This window comes from Petaurus breviceps, unplaced genomic scaffold (genome assembly GCF_028583685.1).
Source record: "Petaurus breviceps papuanus isolate PSGF00001 unplaced genomic scaffold, PetGlider_PUasm1.0 90604, whole genome shotgun sequence".
Lineage (NCBI taxonomy): Eukaryota > Metazoa > Chordata > Mammalia > Diprotodontia > Petauridae > Petaurus > Petaurus breviceps.
The window spans coordinates 1,682,318-1,705,615 of record NW_027187285.1 but is presented as its reverse complement, the minus strand read 5'-3'; the positions used below and the strand labels follow the sequence as shown (position 1 = coordinate 1,705,615).

The 23,298-nt window shown below is 38.1% G+C and overlaps 1 protein-coding gene across 3 annotated transcripts in view; it reads right to left on the bottom strand.

The window, feature by feature from the left end:
• The window catches only part of NMNAT3 (nicotinamide nucleotide adenylyltransferase 3), a 148,904-nt gene that overhangs the window by 97,013 nt on the left and 28,593 nt on the right, over positions 1-23,298 (bottom strand). Inside the window, exon 2 of one of the 3 annotated variants that reach the window (XM_069063868.1) lies at positions 348-433. The exons of the other annotated variants lie outside the window; for them this stretch is intronic. The gene's annotated coding sequence lies outside the window, so the exon portion shown is untranslated. The remainder of the gene's footprint in view (positions 1-347; positions 434-23,298) is intronic. 3 annotated transcript variants of the gene reach the window in all.

Genomic DNA, 23,298 nt, shown 5'->3' with positions numbered 1-23,298 from the left:
AGAGGCTAGTTCACATTAAATATTTAATAAATACCTGTGGAATAAGTTAATGCACAAAGTAGATTATCTGGTTCAACTACTTTCATATGGATATTCTTTTATCAAAATATGGAGAGAAATGCATGCATATTGCAGAATACCAAATATCATATAAGAGAAATTAATGGAAAGGTCTTTCTATCCCTGAAAAGTAAAGCAAACTACTCAGCAAAAAAGAGGAGAGGGAGAGGGAGAGAGAGAGAAGGAGGGAGGGAGAGGGGGAGAGAAAGAGAAAGAGAGTGAGAGCGAGAGAGAGAGACAGAAGGAGGGAGGAGTGGAGGTAAAGTAAGAAGGAAAGAAAAACTCACAGGCCATGTAGGGTACCAGAAATAACAGCATTTTCCTTCTTCCTATTTGGCTACTTGTATCAGAGGTCACATCAAAAGTAGTGAATCTGAAATTCAGAACACATGACAAGGTTAAGGAGCATAAAGTTATGAGAAACTAAAGCAAAGGCAATAGGGTTAAGCATCTGAACAAATAAGCAGGAAAATTAATATGATGCACCAGCCAACAGGAGACTATCTATAAGGTGACCTAGAAACTGAGGCAAGCTCAGTCAGGGTCTTGTTAAAACACTTTCTAGTAGGAGAAGAACCAATCATCTACAAAAGCTTTTGCTTCCAACTGCTCTAATTTTGTTAATGGGAATGATATAATCATTTAATCAATTTAAGCAACATGGGCCTAAACTTCGATCACCTTTGACTAATTTCTTTTTCTTATGCTGCTAGTGATTCATTCTATTAATAAACATTCATTAAGCACCTATGTGCCAGGCATTTTGTTTAGTACTGGGACATGAAAAGAAAAGCAAAAGAAAGTCCCTGCCCTCACAAGGTAAGGGGGGAGAGACTATGCAAACAACTATGTATGTACAAATAAGCTATGGGTTAAATTGGAGATAATCATCACAGGAAAAGTGCTAGAAATAAGAGAGATTGGGAAAGGCTTCCTGCTGAAGGTGGGATTTTACCTGGGCCTTGAAGGAAGCCAGGAAAGCCAGGAAGCAAAGCTGAGGAGGGAGGGAATTTTAGGCATTGGAGGCAGTCAGTGAAAATGCCCAGAGCTGAGAGGCTGAATGTTTTGCTTCTGGAACACAAAGTATTTAGAGGTGGGGAGGGGTATAATTCTATTGGAAAAGTAGGAGAAAAAGGTAGGTTATGAAGGGTTGTGAATATCAAACAAGATTTTATATTTGATCCTGCCAGTAACCAGGAGCCAGTGGAGTTTCCTGAGATGGGGGTGCAAAATACGCTTTAAAAAGAATACATTGAAATTGATGAATATTTACAAAAATATAAATTGTCTATGAATCTGCTAACAGAAGAAATAGAAAACTTAAATAATCCCATCTTAGAAAAAGAAATTGAACAACTCATCAATGAACTCCCTATGAAAAAACCACCAGAGCCAGATTGGTTCACAAGTGAATTCTTTTTTTTTTTTTAAGCAATTGGGGTTAAGTAACTTGCTCAAGGTTACACGGCCAGTTATTTCTGGGTGTGGTGCTGAGTATCTGAGGCCGGGATTTGATCCAGGTCTTCCCGACACTGGAGCCGGTGCTCTTACTCGCTGAGCCACCTGGCCTCCCCTCACAAGTGAATTCTACCAAATATTTAAATGACAATTAATTCCAATACTATATAAACTATTTAGAAAAATGGGTGAAGAAAGAGTTCTACCAAATTCCTTTCATGACACAAATATGGTTCTGATATCTAAAAGAGGAAGAGCAAAACAGAGAAAGAAAATTATAGACTAATTTCCCTAATAAATATTGATAGAAAATTTTTAAATTTTAAAAGTTTAGCAAGGAGATTATAGCAACAAGGATCATACACTACGACCAGGTGGTATTTACACCAGGAATGAAGGACTGATTCAGTATTAGGAAATCTATCAACATAATTGACCATATCAATAACAAAAACAACAAAAATCACATGATTATCTCAATAGATACAGAAAAAAACTTTTGACAAAATATAATATTCATTCCTATTAAAAACACTTTTAGAAAGCATAAAAATGGGGGCGAAGTAGAAACAGGACTTCCGCAGGGCTCTGGCTCCCACCTCCTCCAATTCATGTAAAAGATGACTGAACAAACTTTGGAGCTACAGAACCCACAAAATGACACAGAAAAGCTAACCCCCTGCTGAGGACAGCCCAGAAGGCTGACAGCAAACAGCCAGCATAGCCCCCTTGAGAGCTGGAGTTCTTAGTCCCAGGGTGGCCACAGCCAGCCACAGGCTGGAGGGACTTCAGATCACCAACAGCTGTGGTGGTTTCCAGAATTATCAACCCATAGATGGTAAGGACTAAGTGAGAGGTCAGTGCAGTGTGGACTTTGGGATCCACTAGTTTGGGAGTGCTTTCAGCCTTTGCCCCCAAGGTGAGAAGCAGCTGAGGCGTGGCAGCTGTGCAGCCAATGCCACATGGCAGCTTCAGCTCCTGGCCTGCAGATTGTAGGGGGACCAAGCACCAGACTGAGGGGTAATCGCTATTGCTTTAACCTGCTTGGATCTGGATTGAAGTCTAGGGTGGAGGTCCTGGGGTGTATGTCCAGCTTGCCAGAGAGTGTGGAGGCCTCAGAGGGGGCACCCAACTAATACCTCCGGCAGCTGAAAAAAACCCACATTTGGGATGAAAGCTCCCCTATCTGGTGGCAGAGTCCTACTGTGGCAAAAAGCCCAGGGATCAAGTGACTGAGGGGTGACATGATCAAGCAAAGGAAGCAAAGCAAATAGAGCAACCCAACTTTACACTCCTATTTTGGGGACACAAAAGATTAAAGCATGGAACAGTAGGAAGACAACAAAGTCAGAACTCCTGTACCAAAAGCTTCCAGGAAAAATATGAGCTGGTTACAGGCCATAGAGGAGCTTAAGAAGGATTTTGAAAACCAAATAAGAGAAGTGGAGGAAAAATTGGGAAGAGAAATGAGAATGATGCAAGAAAATTATGAAATGAGAGTCAACAACTTGACTGAAGAAAATTACACCTTAAAAAATAGACTAACTCAAATGGGAAAAGAGGCTCAAAAAGGCAATGAGGAGAAGAATGCCTTAAAAAGCCAAATTTGCCTGATGGAAAAAGAATCTCCAAAGCTCACTGAAGAGAATCATTTCTTCAGAATTAGACTGGAGCAAATGAAAGCTAGTGACTTTATGAGAAATCAAGATACTATTAAACAGACACAAACAAATGAAAAACTGGAAGGCAATGTGAAATATCTCATTGGAAAAACCACTGACCTGGAAAATAGATCCAGGAGAGATAATTTAAAAATTATTGGACTACCTCAAAGCCATGATCAAAAAAAGAACCTAGAAATCATCCTTCAAGAAATTCTCAAGGAAAATTGCCCTCATGTTTTAGAACCAGAGGGCAAAATGAGGTGGAAAGAATATACCAATCACCTCCTGAAAAAAAGATCCCCAAAAGGAAACTCCTAGGAATATTATAGCCAGGTTCTGGAGCTCCCAGATCAAGGAGAAAATATTACAAGCAGCCAGGAAGAAATAATTTGAATATTGTGGAAACACAATCAGGATAACCCAAGATCTGGCAGCTTCTACAACTGAGGGATTGAAGGGCTTGGAATGTGATATTCTGGAGGTCAAAGCAGCAGGGATTAAAATCAAGAATCAGGTACCCAGCAAAACTGAGTATCATGTTTCAGGGGAAAATATGGTCATTCAGTGGAATAGAGGACTTTCAAGCATACTTGATGAAAAAACCAGAGTTGAATACAAAATTTGACATTCAGATACAAGAAGCAAGAGAAGCATGAGAAGGTAAACAGGGAAAATAAATCATAAGGAACTTATCAAAGTTGAACTATTTACATTCCTACGTGGAAAAATGATAAGTGTAACTTATGAAACTTTTCTTAGTATGATAATAGTTGAAGGGAATAGAAATGTATTTGTGTATACACACACGCATATATATGTCTACATAGGAGGGGTATGTGGGTGTATGAATACATATGTGAATGTGTGTATATATGTGACCAGGTATACATGGATAGAGGGCACAGGACCGGTTTAATAGGAAGGGATGATACTTGAAGGGTGAGTTTGAGAGGTGAGAGAGGAAGATAATGGGAGGAGATAGGGAGAGACAGAATGGGGTAAATTATCTCATATAGAAGAGGCAAGGGAAAGTGGTCACAATGGAGGGGAAGAACAGGAAGGCAAAAGTGAATGGATCAACTTATTCTCATTGAATTTGGCTTAGGGAGGGAATGTTACACACAATGAATAGGGTATCTCACCCTACAAGAGAGTAGGGGGGAAGGGGATGAGAGGAGGGGATGATGGAAGGGAGGGTAGACTGGGGGGGGGGAGGAAAGTTGGAAGCACCCACTTTTGAGGAGGGACAGGATCAAGGTAGAGAATACAACAAGTGGGAGGTGGGATGGTAGCGAGGGAAATGTAGACAGTCTTTTACAATATATCCACTGTGGAGATGTTTTGAGTGGCTACACATGTACAACCTATATTGAGTTGCTTATCTTCCCAGTAGGGGTGGGTGACGAGGGAGGAAGGGAATGAATCTGGAATTCAAACCTTTAAAAATCAAATGTTTAAATATATATATATTATTAATATTATTTTACATGTAACTAGGAAATGGGATATACAGCCACTGGGGCATAGAGATCCACCGTGCCGTGTTGGAAAGTTGGAGGGGGTATAGGAGAAGATATGGGGGAGAGCAGATTGGAGGAGGGGGCATCCAGTGGGATCGCTGTTTTGGGGTGGTGGGTAGGGGGAAAAACGGGGAGAAAATTTGTAACTCAAAATCTTGGCGGAAATGAATGATGTAAACCAGAAGTTAATAAAGCATTTTATTAAATAAAAAAAGGAAAAAAAAGAAAGCATAATAATAAATGGAACTTTCCTTAAAATTATAAGTAGCATATATATAAAACCATCAACAAGCATTATCTTCAATGGAGATAAGCGAGAAGCTTTCCTACTAACATCAGGTGTGAAGTAAGGAAGCCCATTATCACCATTATTATTCAACACTGCCCTACAAATGTTAGTTATAGCAATAAGAGAAGAAAAAGAAATCGAAGGATTAGAATATGTAATGAGGAAACAAAATTATTACTCTTTGCAGAAGACATGATGGTATGCTTAGAGAATTCACTCAAAAACTAGTTGAAATAATGAACATTTTTAGCAAAATTGCAGGATATAAAATAAACCCATGTAAATCATCAACATTTCTATATATTATCAACAAAGTCCAACAGCAAAAGATAAAAAGAGAAATTCCATTTAAAATAACTATAGAAAATATAACATACTTGGGAGTTTACCTCTCGAGACAAACCCCCAGGAACCACATGAACACAATTACTAAATACTTTTCATACAAATAAATTCAGATCTAAAAAATTGGAAAAATATCAGTTGCTCGTGGGAAGGATAAGCCATTATGATAAAATGATAACTCTACCAAAATTAATTTAATTATTCAATGCTATACTAATCAAACTACCAAAAACTTATTTTATAAAACTAGAAAAAATAATAACAACATCTGGAACATCAAAAGGTCAAGAATATCAAGAGAATTAATGAAAAAAAAATGTGAAGGAAAGTGGCCTACCCATATCAGATCTCAAACTGTGTTACAAAGCTATAATCATCAAAACTATCTGGTACTGGCTAAGAAATAGAGTGTTGGATCAGTGGAATGGATTATGTACATAAGACATGGTAATAACTGACTATAATAATCTAGTATTTGATAAACCCATAAACCCCTCCTTTGGGGACAAGAATTCACTATTTGACAAAAACTGCTGGGAAACCTAGAAAACAGCATGGCAGAAACTAGGCATAGACCAATATCTTATACCATATACCAAGATAAGGTCAGAATGGGTACATGATTTAGAATTAGGGCACTGATGTACTATTGGTGGGGTTGAGAAGTGATCCAACCATTCTGGAGAGCAATTTGGAACTATTACAAAGGGTAGTCAAACTATGCATACCTTTTGATCTAGCAATACCACTACTAGGTCTGTATCCAAAAGAGATGATTTAAAAATTTTTTTTTCTTTTTGGAGGGCAGTTGGTGTTAAGTGACTTGCCCAAGATCACACGGCTAGTTTTTGTGTTAAGTGTCTGAAGTCGAATTTGAATTCAGGTCCTCCTGACTCCAGGGCTGGTGCTCTATTCACTGCACCACCCAGCCACCCAAAAGATGATTTCTTTAAAAAGGGTGAAAGGACCTATTTGTACAAAAATATTTATAGCAGCTCTTTTTGTGGTAAAGAACTAGAAATCGAGAGGATGTCCATCAATTGGGGAATGGCTTGTGGCACATGACTGTAATGAAATACTATATTGCCATAAGAATAGATGAGCAGACTGATTTCAGAAAAAAAAACTAGAAAGACTTACACAAACTGATGCAAACTGAAGTGAAAAGAACCAGGAGAACATTGTACACAAGTAACAGTAATACTGTATGATGATCAACTGTGAATGACTTAGCTATTCTCAGTAATACAATGATCTATGACAATTCCAAAGGACTCATGATGAAAAATGCTATTCATCTCCAAATACAGATCAAAGCATACTACTTTTTAGCTTTTTTATGTGTTTTTTTGGTCAGTTTTTTTCTTTCACAATATGACTAATACACAAATACATTTTTCGTGATTGCATGTATATAACCTATATCAAATTGCTTACCATCTTAAGGAGAGGAGAGGGGAGGGAAGTAAAGAAAGGAGAAAATTTGGAACTCAAAATTTTTAAAAATGAATGTTAAAAATTTTCTTTATATGTAATTGGAAAAAATAAAATGCAATTTAAGAAAAAGGAAGAATACACTTCTGTGTGGAGTGTATCTGTCCTCCACTATCTGAGTGGAGGACAGATAACAGAGAGACTTGTAGCTGGGAAACCTAACAGCAGGTTATTACTGCAATAGTCCAGGTGTGAGGTGATGAAGACCTTTAGCAGGGTTGTGGCAGTGTCAGAGTAGAGAAGGGACATATAGGAGAGATGTTGCAAAGGTCAAATTGACAGGCTTTGGCAATAGATCAGATATGGAAGTTAATTGAGAGAGAAGAACCAAAAATGATACCTAAATTCTGGAGCCTAGGGGACTGGGAGAATAGGGATACCCTGAACAATAATACAGAAGTTTGGAAGAGGGGAGGGTTTTTGAGGGAAAGATAATGAGTTCATTTTAGGACATGTTGAGTTTAATATGTATAAAGGAGATCCAGTTTGAGATGTCCAGTAGGCTGGTCGAGATGTAAGAGTGGAGATCAGCAGAGAAATTAGGGCTGGATAAGTAGATATGAGAATCATCAGCATAGAGACAATAACTAAATCTACAGTAGAGAAAATGGCCCAAGAAAGAGCCCTCTGGGGTATCCACGGTTAGGGCACATTACCTGGATGAAGGTCCAAAAAAGGAAAAGGAGGAGTAGCCAAATAAGCAACACTTAGTCTACCAAGTCCTGTCCATTTCTGCTTCCCAATGTTCCTCACATTCATCTACATCTTTCAAAGTCCAATGCCACTGGGTCCTTGCTACTTCATAGCTGAAATGGTGCAATAACCTCCAAAAATGTTTTAGAAAATTTCTTCCTACATTTTCCTGCCCCTTCTAATCTTTTCTACATACTGCCACCAGAATAAGCTTTGTAAAATACCACTTTCATCGTATTAATCCCCTACTCAGAAAACTTCAGTCTATTACCTGTAAGGCAAAGTATAAAAATCTTATGTCTGGCATTTCCCCACAACTTCACATTTATCTGCCAATATTACTCTAATAAACTCTTCAATTTAGCTAAATCTATTTATTGTTGCACTTTACTTTTCTGTGCCCTTTGCTTACTTTGTTTCCTACAAACTGGAAATTCTCTTTTCTCTGCCTCTTGAAATCTTATCCATTTCTTTCAAATCCTCCCTCCTCTATGCAGCTTTGCCTGATGACCCTATTCAGAAATGATCTTTATACAGAATTGGAAACTTCAAATCTCAGAGTTGGAAGATACCTCGACGGTCTTTTCATTTACTCATTCTTTCATTCATTCTTCCCTATGCTTAGCACAGTGGCTGGCACTGTTTAAGAAGTGCTTGCTGACTGATTTAGAACAACTAGTAGATGAATAAGAATGTTACTTATCCCAAGTGATATCTAACCTCTGCTTGAAAACCTGCAGTGAAGAGGAACCCCTGACCACTACAGGTAGAAAATTCTGCTACTGCACAGCTCTAATTATTGCTGAATTTTCCCTAACATTAGGCCTAACTCTACCTTTCTGAAACTCTTAACACAGATAGTAAAGGCCCTGGGATGTAGTTTGTCTGACCCTCGTGACTTGAACTCAACTCCCAGGCAAAGATACATGCATGCATACACACATATATGTATATGTACACATGCACACATACATATATACGTGTGTGTGCATGCACATATGTATTTGGCTGTTCTAGTTTTCCTGGTCTGAAGTTCACTCTCCTTGGAGAAAAAATAAAAATAAAATAAAAGCTGAGTGATTCTGATTTCATCTATTATCATCATCCTATCTATCTCAAGAAGTGGCCCTATCTCTACTGTGACCTCCCTCTTCTCCCTAACATAGCTAATAAAGAAAAAGCTCATTTAATTGTCCTGAACATTCATCCCTGGACTCAGCTTATTCTCAATTTTAGTGTTCCTGACAATTCTTATGGGACAGCCTCCTCTTTTGTATTCATATTCCATTACCTACCCTCGTGTCCATTTCAATAAACATCCTTTTGAATCTAACTCGGTCAATAAGTCTCTCTTTAGACAGCTTGCCAAGCTTTTTTTTTTTCTTCCTTAGAACTCAATTGTGTTTATGTCTTTGAAATTTCATTCATGAGAGCTTGCCTCTTAAGGATGACATTCCTTGTAAAATTTTAGGATGCTGGACATTAGCTATATTTATTATATAGCTATATGTGAGTCCTTCATATATAGTCCTTTGAAATGTGCTCCCTCAAAATATATATGAAATTTTGCTTTCCTTGTTTACCACAAATTCCCTAAAATTAACATTGTTCCTGCTTTGTCATTTAACTTCTCTTAGTCTGTTTCCTTATTTGTAATAGGGGGATAAAACTAGTCCCTACTACACAGGGTTCTGGAGGGGAACAAACGAGATAACTTGTGGAAAAGTGCTTTTCAAATCTTAAAGTACCATGTCAAGGTTAGCTTTTATTTTTTAGTTACTTTAGCAACTGGTTCCTCTTTGTTGATTAGAATTAGTTCTCAGGAGGTCTCAGGATAGCAGTTCCCATTGTTGTTTATTTTGAAGGTGGCTAGAATCTAATTCATAGTAGCTGGGTGGCAAACAAAGCCTAAGTTGAGCAATAGTGTGACAAGTCCCTCCTAACTTTAAGAAAACCACTGCAAGATGCTGTGCTCTTCTTTCTGATGGACCAGAGCACCATAAACACACCTATGTGTTCTTATTTATGGAATGTGTTCCTAACTCTCCTGTTATTGAATGATACCTCTCAGTATACACATTCCTTAGTCAGTAGGTCTTAGAAAGGGTTATATGAGTGTCTTAGGCCTCCCAATGAATACTGAGTTGGGTTTCCTAGGGGACATGTCTTCAAGGCCTGTTCAATCACCTGCTGACACAAAACACAAAGGGGGCAAATGGGGTCAGGGCAACCCAATTTTCCATCTCTGTCCTTTATCCTCTGATTCCTACTTCATTTCCATTTTGGGCTCTTCAGAATTTTTTTGTGTCCTTATTTTCCACTTTTTGACAAATATATACACATTATTTGTGGCAGGTCAACAAAAGGCTGTCTTTTTATTTTCTAGTGGGGTGACTAATGTTCACTTTGTACATATGTAGCTGTTTTTTGTCACTGATAAAAACATAAACCCAATGTGTGCTCTCTGAGTCACTGCCAAATTCTCCTTGCTTCATATTTGCTGGAAGTCATCTTGTTAGTGTTTGCAATGATGGTAGTGCCTGTGGTTAATTCTTGTGACAAAAACGATGTCTTTACTATACTGTGGATTCAGTTACTGGAGTCACTTATGTAAAAAGTTTAATTGATATATAACAGTTTTCTTACCTCTACTCCCAAGATCAGGCTACACTACCTCGTTTGCCTTTGACAGGCAATTATCTGCTTCCTTGCTGACCAAGTCCTTAAGCTAGCTTAGGCAAACAGAAGTTGCTCATGGCTGTTATTTGTGAAAGGGTCGAAGCCCAATTCACTTACTCCCTAGATGGATTATTCCCATACATTTAAAGCAAGTGCCTTAGTGTCCCATTTTGCTGAGAAGATTGAAGTCATTAGTTGTGAGTCCCCTTAACTTCCTGGCATCATTTACTGCCTTCCCTCTTCCTTCTTATCTTCCTTACCAAGGATAATCCTTGGATAAACCTATAGCCTTAACTCTGTTTCCTCCTGAGTTGTTCAGTCTTTGTTCCAACAGTTACTACCTCTCCTCATGTGTCTTAAATCCTCTTCTCTATCACTTTCTAATCTTCCTGTTCATTCACTCAGGTCTCCCAAGTTGCATTTTTTTAAAGTCTCCTTTTGAACCTTCTACCTAACCCACATAAATTCCCATCTTTTTCCTCCCCTTCAGTACTAAACTTTTTAGGGTAGCTAGGTGGCACAATGGAGAGAACACTGGACTTGGAATCAGGAAGACTCATCCTTGGTAAGTTCAAATCCAACCTCACCAACTAGCTGTGTGGCCTTGGGCAAGTCACTTAACTCAAGTTTGCCTCAGTTTCCTCATCAGTAAAATGAGCTGGGGAAGGAAATGGCAAGCCACTCCAGTATGTAAAAAAAAAAACACCAAAAAAACCCAAAATGGGCTCATGAAGAGTTGGACATGACCAAACAATTGGAAACTAAACTTCTGGGAAAAATCAGACTTTTGGCCCACAGGGTCTTCCTAACTGATTGATTCTATTGCTTATTTCATTCCTCAGCCTCCATGACCTCTTCCTGATCAACTCTTCAGCTGCCACTTTGCTGTGAAGGGCGTGTGGGATGTGGAGTCAGAGCACCTTAGTTCAGTCACAGCCCCACCATTTATTACCATCAGTATGCTGGTAGGCAAGTCGATTCATTTGTCTGGTCTCCTCATCTGTAAAATGAGATTTGCCTAGATTATCTCTAAAGTCCTTTGAAACTCTAAACCTGTGACCAGACACCACTAGAAGTATCATCTCCCTTTGTGTTACTCTTCACCCCACCCCCTTCTGTCCAGACTGCCAAGATCCCACTTAGGCAGGGAGGCTGGCACTAGGAGAATCCTCCTCTTCAATCTTCCCCAAAGTCCCTCTGGGACCCCACCCAGGCCATTTGACTGTTCATAGTTTGGGTAAGATGGAAACCATCAACTCTATTCCTCACAGTGAGATAAAGTATCCCACGGTCTTACCATCTTTTCTACCTCTGTGCATTGAAAATCCTTGATCACTGTCATCTGACCTAGGCACCCTAAGTATCCCTGGGCTTTTCTTCCCACCTTGAAGCTAAGCTTCATGTATGGTTTACCCCATTAGAGTGAGATGCTTGAGATCAGGGACTGTTTCATTTTTTCCATTTGTTTTCCCCAGGACTTAGCACCAAACTAAGCAGGTACTAGATGTTTTTTTTAATTCATTTGTTGATTCCTACTATATGGTGTTTGCTTTCTTGGTTTCAAAGACAAAACAGTTCCATTCAACAAATCTTTACAGAACACATACTTTTTACAAGATACCAAATGGGGAATACAAAGACACAAATAAAAAGTCCATGCCCTCAAGGAGCTTTCTTGCCACAGCAAGTACAGAGAAAAGTGAATACAAGGTAATCTGGAAAGAGAACTAACAAGTGGGGGATGAGGAAAAATTACACAAAGGAATGAATATGAAGTGGAAGGGAGTAGATTCAAGGATTAGAACTAGTGGATTAGAGTATCCGAAGAGGTTCACAAGACTGTGCAGGAGGCAGCAGCAGCAACAGCAACAGCAACAGCAACAGCAACAACAAAACATACCAAAGGAAAAACAAGAGTAAGGAAGAAAAATGGCTATCTGATGAGGCTTTAGAAACAGCTGAGGAAAGAAGGAAGACAAAAGGGGAAAGAGAAAAGGAAAGATATGCCCAAAATCAATGCAGGAATCCAGAGAACAGCAAGGAGAGATAAGGTTTTCTTAAATGAGCAATGCAAAGGAATAGAAGAAAGCAACAGAATGGGAAAGACAAGAGATCTCTTCAAGAAAATTAGAGACACCAAGGAAAAGCTTTATGCAAAAATGGGCATGATAAAAAGACAAAAATGGTAGGGATTTAACAGAATCAGAAGAGATGGCAAGAACACACAAAAGAACTATACAGGAAAGATCTTAACATCATTGATAAGTGAAATGGTGTGGTAACCTGATCTCGAGTCAGACATCCTAGAGAACAAGGTCCAGTGGGCCTTAGGAAGCATTGCTAATAATAACACTGGTGGAAGTGATGGAACCCCAATTGAGCTATTTAAAATCCTAAAACATGTTGCTGTTAAAGTGCTGTTTTCAATATGCCTGAAAATTTGGCTCAACAGTGATCATTGGACCGGAACAGGTTTATATCCTAATGCTAAAGAAAGGCATTGCCAAAGAATGTTCAAATTACTGAACAATTGCTCTCATTTCATATGCCAGCAAGGTTAAGATTCTTAAGATTAAGATTCTTTTAGTTTAAGATTCCTCTAGCTAGGCTTCAGTAATATGTGAACTGAGAACTACCAGAAGAGCAGATCGGTTTTCAAAGAGGCAGAGGAACTAGAGACTAAATTGCCAACATTTTCTGGATCATGGAGAAAGTAAGGGAGTTCCAGAAAAAAAAAAACCAAACTTCTGCTTCACTGACTACACTGAAACCTTTGACTGTCTGGATCACAACAAAATGTGGCAAGTCCTCAAAGAGAGGGGAGTACCAAATCATCTCATTTGTCGTAGGAACCTGTATGCAAGCCAAAAAGCACAGTTAGAACTGGACATGGAACTTGTATTAGTTTAAGGTTGGAAAAGGAACGTGACAAGATTATCTGTATATTGTCACCTTATTTAACTTACATGCGGAGTACATCATGTGAAATATCAGGCTGGATGAATCAAAAGCCAGAATTAAGGTGTTGGGAGAAATATCAACAATCTCAGATACGCAGATGACATTTTAAAAGGGTTAAACTCCATTGGCTTCACCAGATTGCCAAAGGAGTCTGTCACTCACAGGTACACACACATAGGGTAAGAAACTATTGAAGGGAAGGAAAGTTTAAATAGGAAGTCCTATTTGGATACTCTTTGTCTTAGAAGGCAAATGAAGAAAGTAGCAGAAAGTAAAGAAGAAAGTGCAGAAGCTAGCTTGAAGCTTAAAATTAAAAAAAAAAAAACATGCCGAAGAAACTAAGATCTTGGCAACTGGTCCCATCACTTCTTGGCAAACAGAGGGAGAAGAAATGGAAGCAGTGTCATATTTCATATTCTTGGGCTCAAAGATCGCTGCAGATGGAAACTGCAGCAATGAAATTAAGATACTTGTTCCTTGGAAAGAAAACTATTGCAAATTTGGACAGCACTAAAAAGCAGCGACATTACCTTGCCAACAAAGGTCCATGTAGTCAAAGCTATGGTTTTTCCACTAGAAATGTATAGCTGAGAGTTGGACTATGAGGAAAGCTGAGCACGACAGAACTAATGCTTTCAAATTGTGGTGCTGGAGAAGACCTGAAAGTTCCTTGGATAGCAAGGAGATTAAAGCCATCAATATTTAAAGAAATTAACTCAGACTATTCCCTGGAATAAAATATATAGGATTACAAAGGAAACCAATTACATTGAAATAAAGATGCAATTTTTCCCCTTTCAAAGTTCATATATCTCCTAAAATCTGTGAATAAAACCCTTGGAAGGCATTAGACCCCAAATTTAGGTTTAGAACTCTTGCTTTGACACATTCTTCAGATTAAACTTTATGCAGTGATCCAGGCAAATTATTCTGCTCAAAAGTCTTCAATGGCTCCCTAGTGCTTACTGAATAAAATCTGAGATTTTTGCCTGGCATTCAAGACCTTCCAAAATCTGGGACAGTGGTACCTTCCCAGTTTTTTAAAAAAAATTTTCATTCACCTACTTTATGCTTCACTTAAACTGGTGGCATGGTGGATAGAATGATGGCTACAGAGTCAGGAAGACAGTTCAAATTCAGGTTCAGATACTTAATAGTTTCATGACCCTTGGGAAATCACTTTGCTTCTGTCTGCCTCAGTTTCTCCATTTGTACGCTGGAGATGATAAATAGCACCTTTCTCCCAGGTTTGTTGTTAGGATCAAATGAGATAATATTTGTAAAGTGATTTGTAAACCTTAAAATGCTATATTAATACTAGCTACTGTGACTATTACTGTCTGTCTGCTAAATACATCCTGTGCTTTCCTACTTCTAACTCAGGCTTATCTTAATTCCACATAACATTTTTATTACATGTCTCTAGGGAACTTACTGAATATTTTGTATTAAACTTCTTTGTGTTTGTGTTCTATCCTCCTTCTGGATCTGGATGTAAGCTCTAGAAGGGAAGGTGTTGTGTGCTTTACCAAATATGTACCTCACACAAAGGCCTGGCATGGCACTCCATACAGAATAGACATCTAATTAATATCTGTTGAAGACTGAATAAATGACTACTATTTTTACAATGGACAATTTTAATGTCAAAGGCAAAGGCATTATAATACTTTCTTCCCTACAAAAGGCTCAGAAATTGAAGTGGTAATAAAATGTGTTTTTTTTTAAATCAATAAATCAAAAAAAGCTAGGCACTGGGCACACACAGATAAAAAGAAAGAATCTCTTCCTTCAAGGTGTTATCAGCATTTTTATCAATTTTTTCAATCATTTATCATGATTTTCAATCATTTTCATTCAATCATTCAATCAAATTTCAATCATTTATCAGCAGAGATGGCATATACATATATAAATACATACAAAATATAGGCACATAGTCTGAGTGGGGGGAGAAGGGAGAAGAAAGACTCATGTTGGCTGTCCAGGCTCTGAGTTCTTTTATTCCTACTTGTAAGATGATGTCCCCTTTGCCCCAAAGGCAAATAAATACAATAAAAAATAAAAACAGAAATACAAAATACATTTTTTTGGAGGGAGAGCACTAGCAGGAAGGAAATATCAGAAAAGGCCTCATGTAGAATGTGGTACTTGAATTGAGTTTTGGAGGAAAACTAGGGATTCTAAGAATTTTTGATCTACTGTCGTCAGTGAATCTGGATTCAAGGCATGGCCATGCTAACTATGTGAATTCATGTAAGTCACTGCTTCTCTGGGCTTCAGTTTCCTCATCTGTAAAAGTTGGGATTGGACGGGTGGTCTCCAAGGTCCCTCCTGGCTCAAGTCTATAATTTTATGAGTGGGCTTCAGAACCAAAGGGATAAGGCTTATTGAAACTCCAAGACATCATTCCTGAGGAGGGACAGCAATGAAATTAGATGTGTAAAACTGAAGGAAGGAATTCACAGCTCTATCACATTTGCCTTTTTCTTTCCATTCCCAGGTGAATTTGTTGATATATCAACAACACTGGCAACTGGAGAGTGAGACAGGGCAAAGTGAAACTGAGTGCCACTCTTTCTAGGAATCCTATTTCCTTCATAGTTATTATGTACTTATGTTTTATTCTGTATTATGGTTATTTATTTACATGCTGTACCTACCCACTGGATTGTTAGGTTCCTGAGGACAGAAACTGTGTTTTATTTACCTTGGTTTTTCCATCCACCCTAAGCTTATCATAGGACTTTTTCTTTAATTAATTCTGTTGTTGAATTCAACTGGCTCGTATCCCTGATTGAGTACCCCAGAGACAACACAAAACACCAAAAGAATATAAAATCAATATGTTGATTGTTTTAAGAAAAAAGAATCTTAATGCATTTCTTTCACATTATCATTAATTGCCTGCAGTGGTACAAATTTTGGGAACTAGTATGGATTTTGGTATCAAATTTCCCCCATAGAAGCAAAGAGAGATCTATTGGTTTAGTATATGGCAAAGAAGTTACTTAATTCTTTGCTTTTCTGTCTGCTTCTCATTGTTTTTGTGGTTCCACTTTTTTCAAAAGCTTTTACATTAAATTTTCAAAATCTCAGTTATTTATATTATAAGATACTTTAACATAGGACTTTCAGCAAGCATCACTGTGTTTTTATTTCTATATCAATAGTAGACGACCAAAGTCAGTTGTGCTGAAACACGCAATAGTCTAAGTCATTTTGGATTAATTCCTAGAATGCACCTTGGAATGCTGAGCAATGCAATTTAATTTATTAGCTTGCAGGTTTGCTGTAAGATTTGAAAACCGAAGTTTAAAACATTAGCACAAACATGGTAAGGACAAAAGCAACTCTTAAATTTCCACTTTCACTAAACTAGAGGACATTGCAGGACACCTTGATTGTCAAGAAAATTTTCTAGGTTAAATCTGTTGTTCAGCTGTTTCCACTCTTCATGATTCCATTTGGGGTTTTCTTGGCAATTCAATTCAATCCAGCTGAGAATTTATTAAGTACCTACTAAAGAAAGACATTTAAGTAAACATAGTGTCTAGACATAAAGATATAGTGTTCTCAGGAGATCTTTAAGAGCAAAATGGAATCTCTGAGTTTAGGCAAGGTTTAATTTAAAGGCTCATGTACAGAGTTCTTCAGTTGCTAGTCTTAAGACATTATGACCCTGAAAAAAAGATTAGATATCTAAATGATATGAATGTAAAACTGCAATTCTTTACTTGCTCCATGGTTATGAAACGTCACTGGGTAATAAGTGTGGTTCATCTTTACTCTGGTACATTCACTCTGTCACGAGATTGTCTGTGTGACCTTGATTATGCAACTTAACCTCTTGATCTATTTTTTCAAACTGCAGAATAAAGTAATATCTGGTTCTATCTTCTTTCTATCTAATCTGCAGAATGAGGCAATATCTAGTTCTATCTTTCTTATGAATGAAAATAATATAATAAAAAGTTTCTTCTGAAAGGTTCAAAGAAGGTACCACATTCACCCCAGCAATAAGTTGAAATATATTGGAAACCAGATTTGACGACCACCTTTAGCATTATTGGTGGGCTTTTTAGACTACATAAAAGCAATTCCACAAGCTCACTGGGTGTTTTTGTTTTCTTTTTTGCTGGTGTATGAAAGGACATTAATTGAGTTGGATATGAAGGGGTATCATAGTATTACTGGGTCCCAGCACATCATAAGACAATTCATAAGCAAACATAGCATAGTGCTATCCAGAGTAGGCCATAGTCAATAAACAACAGTCCACAAACATCTATTAAGAGCCTACTCTGTTCTAGGCACTGTGCTAAGGTGAGAGAGAGAAATAAGAAAAAGAAAGATAGCCCCTGGTCTCAAGGACTTTACAACTTAATTGCTGGCTATAGAAGTCAACTCCAAAATACCAAGGGAATAGGAAAGGGAAACTGATTATCTAGTATGGTAGTGCCAGTTCAGAATCTGAGGTTAAGCTCAATTGTACAGAATATGACATACTGGGTAAAAGTTTGAAGTTTTAATTACAGAATTTCCTTACAAAGATCTAAAATATCCAGTCTTGGGTTTAATGCCCCCCCCAAAAATTAAGCATAAAAAAAACAGATCACAAAGAATAGGAAAAGAACAAAACTGGTAAAGAGTATGGGTCTAGGAAATGGAAACTAGAGATCAGAGTTTTGAGGTAAAAAGAACCCTCAATACACTTGTTTTTGAGTCCTCCACAAAACTGGGTTAGGAAACACTCCCTGCCATATAACAGAAGCTACCAAATTTAATATTTGTTAATAATTTTTAAAAATGCCACAGGGGGTTATAACATCAAAATGTATTAAACCAGTTTCTGTTTAGCTTCTATCCATTACTGACTTAGTAAATTCTAGTTCTGATGGCATATCCCCATAGAGAACCTAGCAGCGAAATTACTACCACTGTCCACTGCTGATTGGTGTGGCCAATAGGCACTAACTGTACAAATACCCACCATGATTAATGAAAGTAAAGTTACATTTTAAAAGGCTAGAGTTTTCATAACTTCTTTGTAATTAAATCCAAAGTAATTTAGTCTTTTCTAAAGTAGCTAATGTAATAGGAAATGCCATTTGATATATACCCAGTTTGTGAAGTGTGATTCATATCAATGCCAAAGTGAAATAGAAAAGGGATAATCTTCAGTATATGTGTCATATAAATAGTTATCTTGTTCCAAATGTGATCCACTATATTTGGGGAACTGCTGGAATTTGGGGGGCACCGTTTAAAATGTGATTTTCGCACACTGCCATAGCAAGCATTAAGGCCTCTCTGGGAGGAATGTTTGCAGACAATAACATTTAATAAACCAGCAAACACAATGAAGGCTTGCAGTGTACCGAGTGAGTCACTTATGAATAGTCTGCTCTTCTCCTGAAGCTGGCATCCCTTGAAACTTTCATTACTGTACTCACTCTTCTGAATACTCCATTTCAAGCTCTGGCAAACTTAAAGAAAGAAATAACTGGATCATGAAGATTCACTCTTGTTGACTCAGTCATCTTAACAGCTGGTTAGGACTAAGGAAAAAGTCAATATGATCAATTATGTGATAATAATACATTAATTCAGAAGAAAAACATCAACACCATAATAATCACTTCAAGGGTAGTATAAATATGAAGTTAGTCTCACGTCTCAAAAGGAAAGATTACAGATTTCTAGAAAATGTGAAAAATGCCAAGAATCACAATCCAGTATTTATTCCATGATGTTAGAAGACATAAGGAAGGTAGCATAGTCCATTTCTTGTTTCAAATATAAGCAAGATAGATAACAAGCACAACATCTGGCATATCCAACTTCTGCCTAGAGTTGAATAACCAAAGTTGCAATTACTACTTTGTAGTAAACCACAAAGTCAGAAGCATCCTCTACAGAAGGCCACGGTTAAAAATGCAAATATCACTTGGGAGGAAAACGCTGGTCCAAAACAACTCAATACAATCTAATCTAAACCAACAAGCATTTATTAAATGCCTAATAAGCTTAAGGAAATGACTTGAACTATTTTCTCCAACACACAAGCAGCAATTTGTTTAAATAAAGTTATCACTTCAGAAGGCAGAGTCTTATCTTAATGGGGAGAGGTTTTCCAAGGGAGAAGGGAATATAGTACCGACTGGCTGTGGGACTAGGAGGCAGCATGGGGTGATGAAAGAAGAGAACAGACCAGACCAGGATGGATTTCCCCAACAGAGGCCCTGAGCAAATGCCAAACAGGGAAAATTAGGAGAGGTGGACTATGAAAGAATGAGGACAAATGTCACTTGCCCTTGTTGGGGAAGTTATAGAGGAGATTCTTGTTCAGGCAGAGGTTGGGCTAGATGGGCCTTGAGCTGGTTTCCTATCTTGTGATTCTGTAATATAGACCTGGATCTAAATTTCAGCTCTGCTACTTAGTATTGATATGACCTTGAGAAAGTTACCCAATTTATGCTTCAGAGTCTTCATTTACAAAATGAGCCACTTGGACTAAATAATTTCTTACATCCAAATGATAAATCTTATGACCCTACAATCTATGTCTTCAATACGTTTGTTGATTAACATTTGACAGAATTAAGACTTAAAAAATCAGTCATTTAAAAATAATCTGAACGTTTTTATTAATTTAAAATTTTTATCTTTTTTAAACAATCCCTAAATTTCCCCTCTTTACCTTCCCTAGTCTGCTTTCTCTTTTAAGGATTTATTTCCAAAGAACTTTCAGAAAATACATGTTTACCCAATTTTAAATTCCAGAAAACTGAAATCTTTAACAAAACATTATGTTACACTTTCTTATAATAAATACTAGCGAAGATTTCCATCTCTTACACTTTTGTGACAATAATCTAAAAATTATGTAAATTTGAATCTTTCCTTTTCTGCAGGTAAAGAAAATGTCTGGGCAGCTAGGTGACACAGTGAATAGAGCACCGGCCCTGGAGTCAGGAGGATCTGAGTTCAAATCCAGCCTCAGACACTTACCACTTAAGCCGTGTGACTGTGGGCAAGTCACTTAACCCCAACTGCCCCTCCAAAAAGCCAAAAAAAAAGTCAATTCTAGAAGTTGTGGATATCAAAAAGAATAAAAATAATGCAACCAATTAAGTTTGTATATATATATTTTTAAAAACCTCCAAACTATTATAATGGTATGTTCTATCTTCCCTTGGTTTCCATGACATCATTTTTTACTGGTTTGCTTCCTGTCTGTTGGATGATTAGCCATATCCTGCCCCCATGGCATGCCATGGACACCCTAAGGGTGGCCCCCCAGGGTTCTATAGAACTTGTTAAGTCTTCTTTCTCTTCATTCTAGTAGTGATTACATCTGCTCCAATGGGTTTAAATTATTCCAAATGTATACAACCAATCCTATCTAAACCTAAAATCATATCAAAACTCAACATGTTAAAAAAAATGGAACTAATTTTTTTCCTCCTAAACCCACTCCTTTTCCTAATTCTCCTATTTCTGTCTGGGTCACCATCATCCTTACCATCATTTAGTCACAGTAATTTTTTATTTTTCCCTCAACTGCATAATTCATACCCAATTAGCTGCCCTTATTGTTCATTTTACCTCCACACCCCTTATGTGGGCCCATTCTCTTTATTCACACAGTCAATTCAACTTTTGTCTGGACTATTAAAATAGTCTCCCACACCTGGCCATGTAACCTCGAGTAAGTTACTTAACCCCAATTGCTTAGGGGCGGCCAGGTGGCTCAGTGAGTAAAAGCACCGGCCCCAGAGTCAGGATGACCTGAAATCGAATCTGGGCTCAGATACTTAGCACCACACCCAGAAATAACTGGCCATTTAACTTTGAGCAAGTCACTTAACCCCAATTGCTTTAAAAAAAAAAATAGCCTCCTAACTGATACCTGCCTCAAGACTTTCCTTAATTTAACCTATTATCTATGGAACCACCAAAGTGATCTTCCTAAAATGAAGATTTGACTATGTCAGTTCCTCCTCCCTGACCTATTACCCCAAGGATCAAATATACACTCCTACATTTGGCATTTAAACTCTTTACAACCTTGCCTGTTCAGTCTCTTTAAACATTACTCCCCTCCACACACACTGTGATCTAGTGCCAGTCACCACACACAAACAACTTTCTCCTGACTTGGTGACTCGGTGCTCTCCCCTGTGCCTGCAATGCTCTCCTTCCTTCCCATCTACATTTCTGCATCCTGAAGTCTCCATCTTCCTTCAAGGCCACTTGAGCATCATCTTTTATATGAGACCTCTCCTGTTTGCTGAGAGTGCCTTACCATCCAAAGCTACGCTGGGTCTGCTTTGTGTCTTGTACATACCATACATATGCATGGTCTCACCTGACGGAGCTTAAGTTTATTTGGGGGCAGGGATTATTTCATTATTTGCCATTGTATCCCTAGTACCCAGTTACTTGGTCCATAGTAGGTACTTAATAAATGCTTGTTGAATTAGAGTGTACTGAGTCAGGATCAATTATCAATTCCTGAATACTATATCTCTGTCTCTATCTCACTCTCCTGCTCAAAAATCTTCCATGGCTCTGCCTTATCTATAGGATAAATACAAACTCCAAAGCCTGATATCTGTGGCCTTTCAGAATTGGATCACCTGTCCAAAGGATTTTATATCAATTGTAGTAATGTGGTAGATGGAGTGCTGGGTTTAGAGTCAGGAAGACCCAGGGAAAATCCATTCTCTAACACTTACCATGTGATCCTGGGCAAGTCACTTAACTTTTCTTTTCTACATACAACCCTTTAGGATGTATTTACTAAAAAGGGTTGTGGTCTTAGAGAAGAGATTTCTAAGAGCAGCAGCTTCCCAATTTGACAAAATCACATCAATTCATCATATTTATGTGAATTCAAAAATTCAATTCAACAAGCAGCTATCAAATATCCTACTGTGGTAGAAGCTAAGGATACAAGGATATAAACATATATACAGATAAATCATATAAAAAAAGTTCTGGGGGAGGTGAAGAGAGGGAGGAGAGGGAAACAATGACAACTGGCAAAGATCAAGAAAGGCTCTCATGTAGGAAACAGGACTTGAGTTAAGGTTTGAATGGAGGCAGAGATTCCAAGAACTGGGAATGAGTAAGAACACTGAAAGACACGAAATAAACCCAGAGGTGGGTAACCTGCTGCCTCAAGGCCAAATGTAGTCCTCTAGGTCAAGTGCAGCCCTTTGACCAAATATAAACTTCACAGAACAAATTCCCTCAATAAAAGGATTTGTTCTGTAAGACTTAAACTCAGTCAAAAGGCCCCACCCAAGGAGCAAGAAAGCCACACATGGCCTCAAGGTCGCAGGTTCCCCACTCCCCACAACAGACAAGACTGTTGTGTACAAGGAAAACAAAGGAGGCCAGCCAGGCTGGAATGTAGAGTGCATGAAGGGTCTGAGGAATTTTACCAGTCTGGAAAGATAGAGACTGGAGTTATATTATGAATGGTTTAAACAAAAAGAGTCTATATCTTACCCCAACATATGGTGAGTCACAGAAGCTTCTTGAGAAAGGGAATAAAAGCATCACCTGTGTTTAGTAATATTAATTTGACAGTTGTGTGAAGATTGAAACAACTAGATTCAACAAGTTCAATTAGGAGACTACTGGAATAGTGCAAGTGAAAGGTGCTGTGGGCTCTAACTAGGCTGGTTTTAGTGATCAATAGAAAGAAGAGAACAGATATGAACCATGCTGTGGAAGCAGAATTCAAAACCTTTGGCATCTGACTGTATGCTGGGAGTGAGTGAGAGTGAAGAACGAAGGCTACCTCAAACCTAGGTGACTGGGAAGTAGTAATGCCCTCCACAAAATGGGTAAGTTCAGAACAAGGGCAGGCTTAAGGGGAAGACAATGGGAAGTTCCTTTTGGACAAGGTGAATTTGAGGTGTCTATCAGACATGCAGGTGGAGATGTCTATTACATAGTTAGTGGTGCTCGGGAGGAGAGATGGAAGCTAAATATGTGTAGGAGTCATCTACATGAAAATCATAATTTAACCCATGACAGGAAGAGAGAAGGCAGAGAGGGAGGGAGGGAGGGAGGGAGGGAGAGAGAGAGAGAGAGAGAGAGAGAGAGAGAGAGAGAG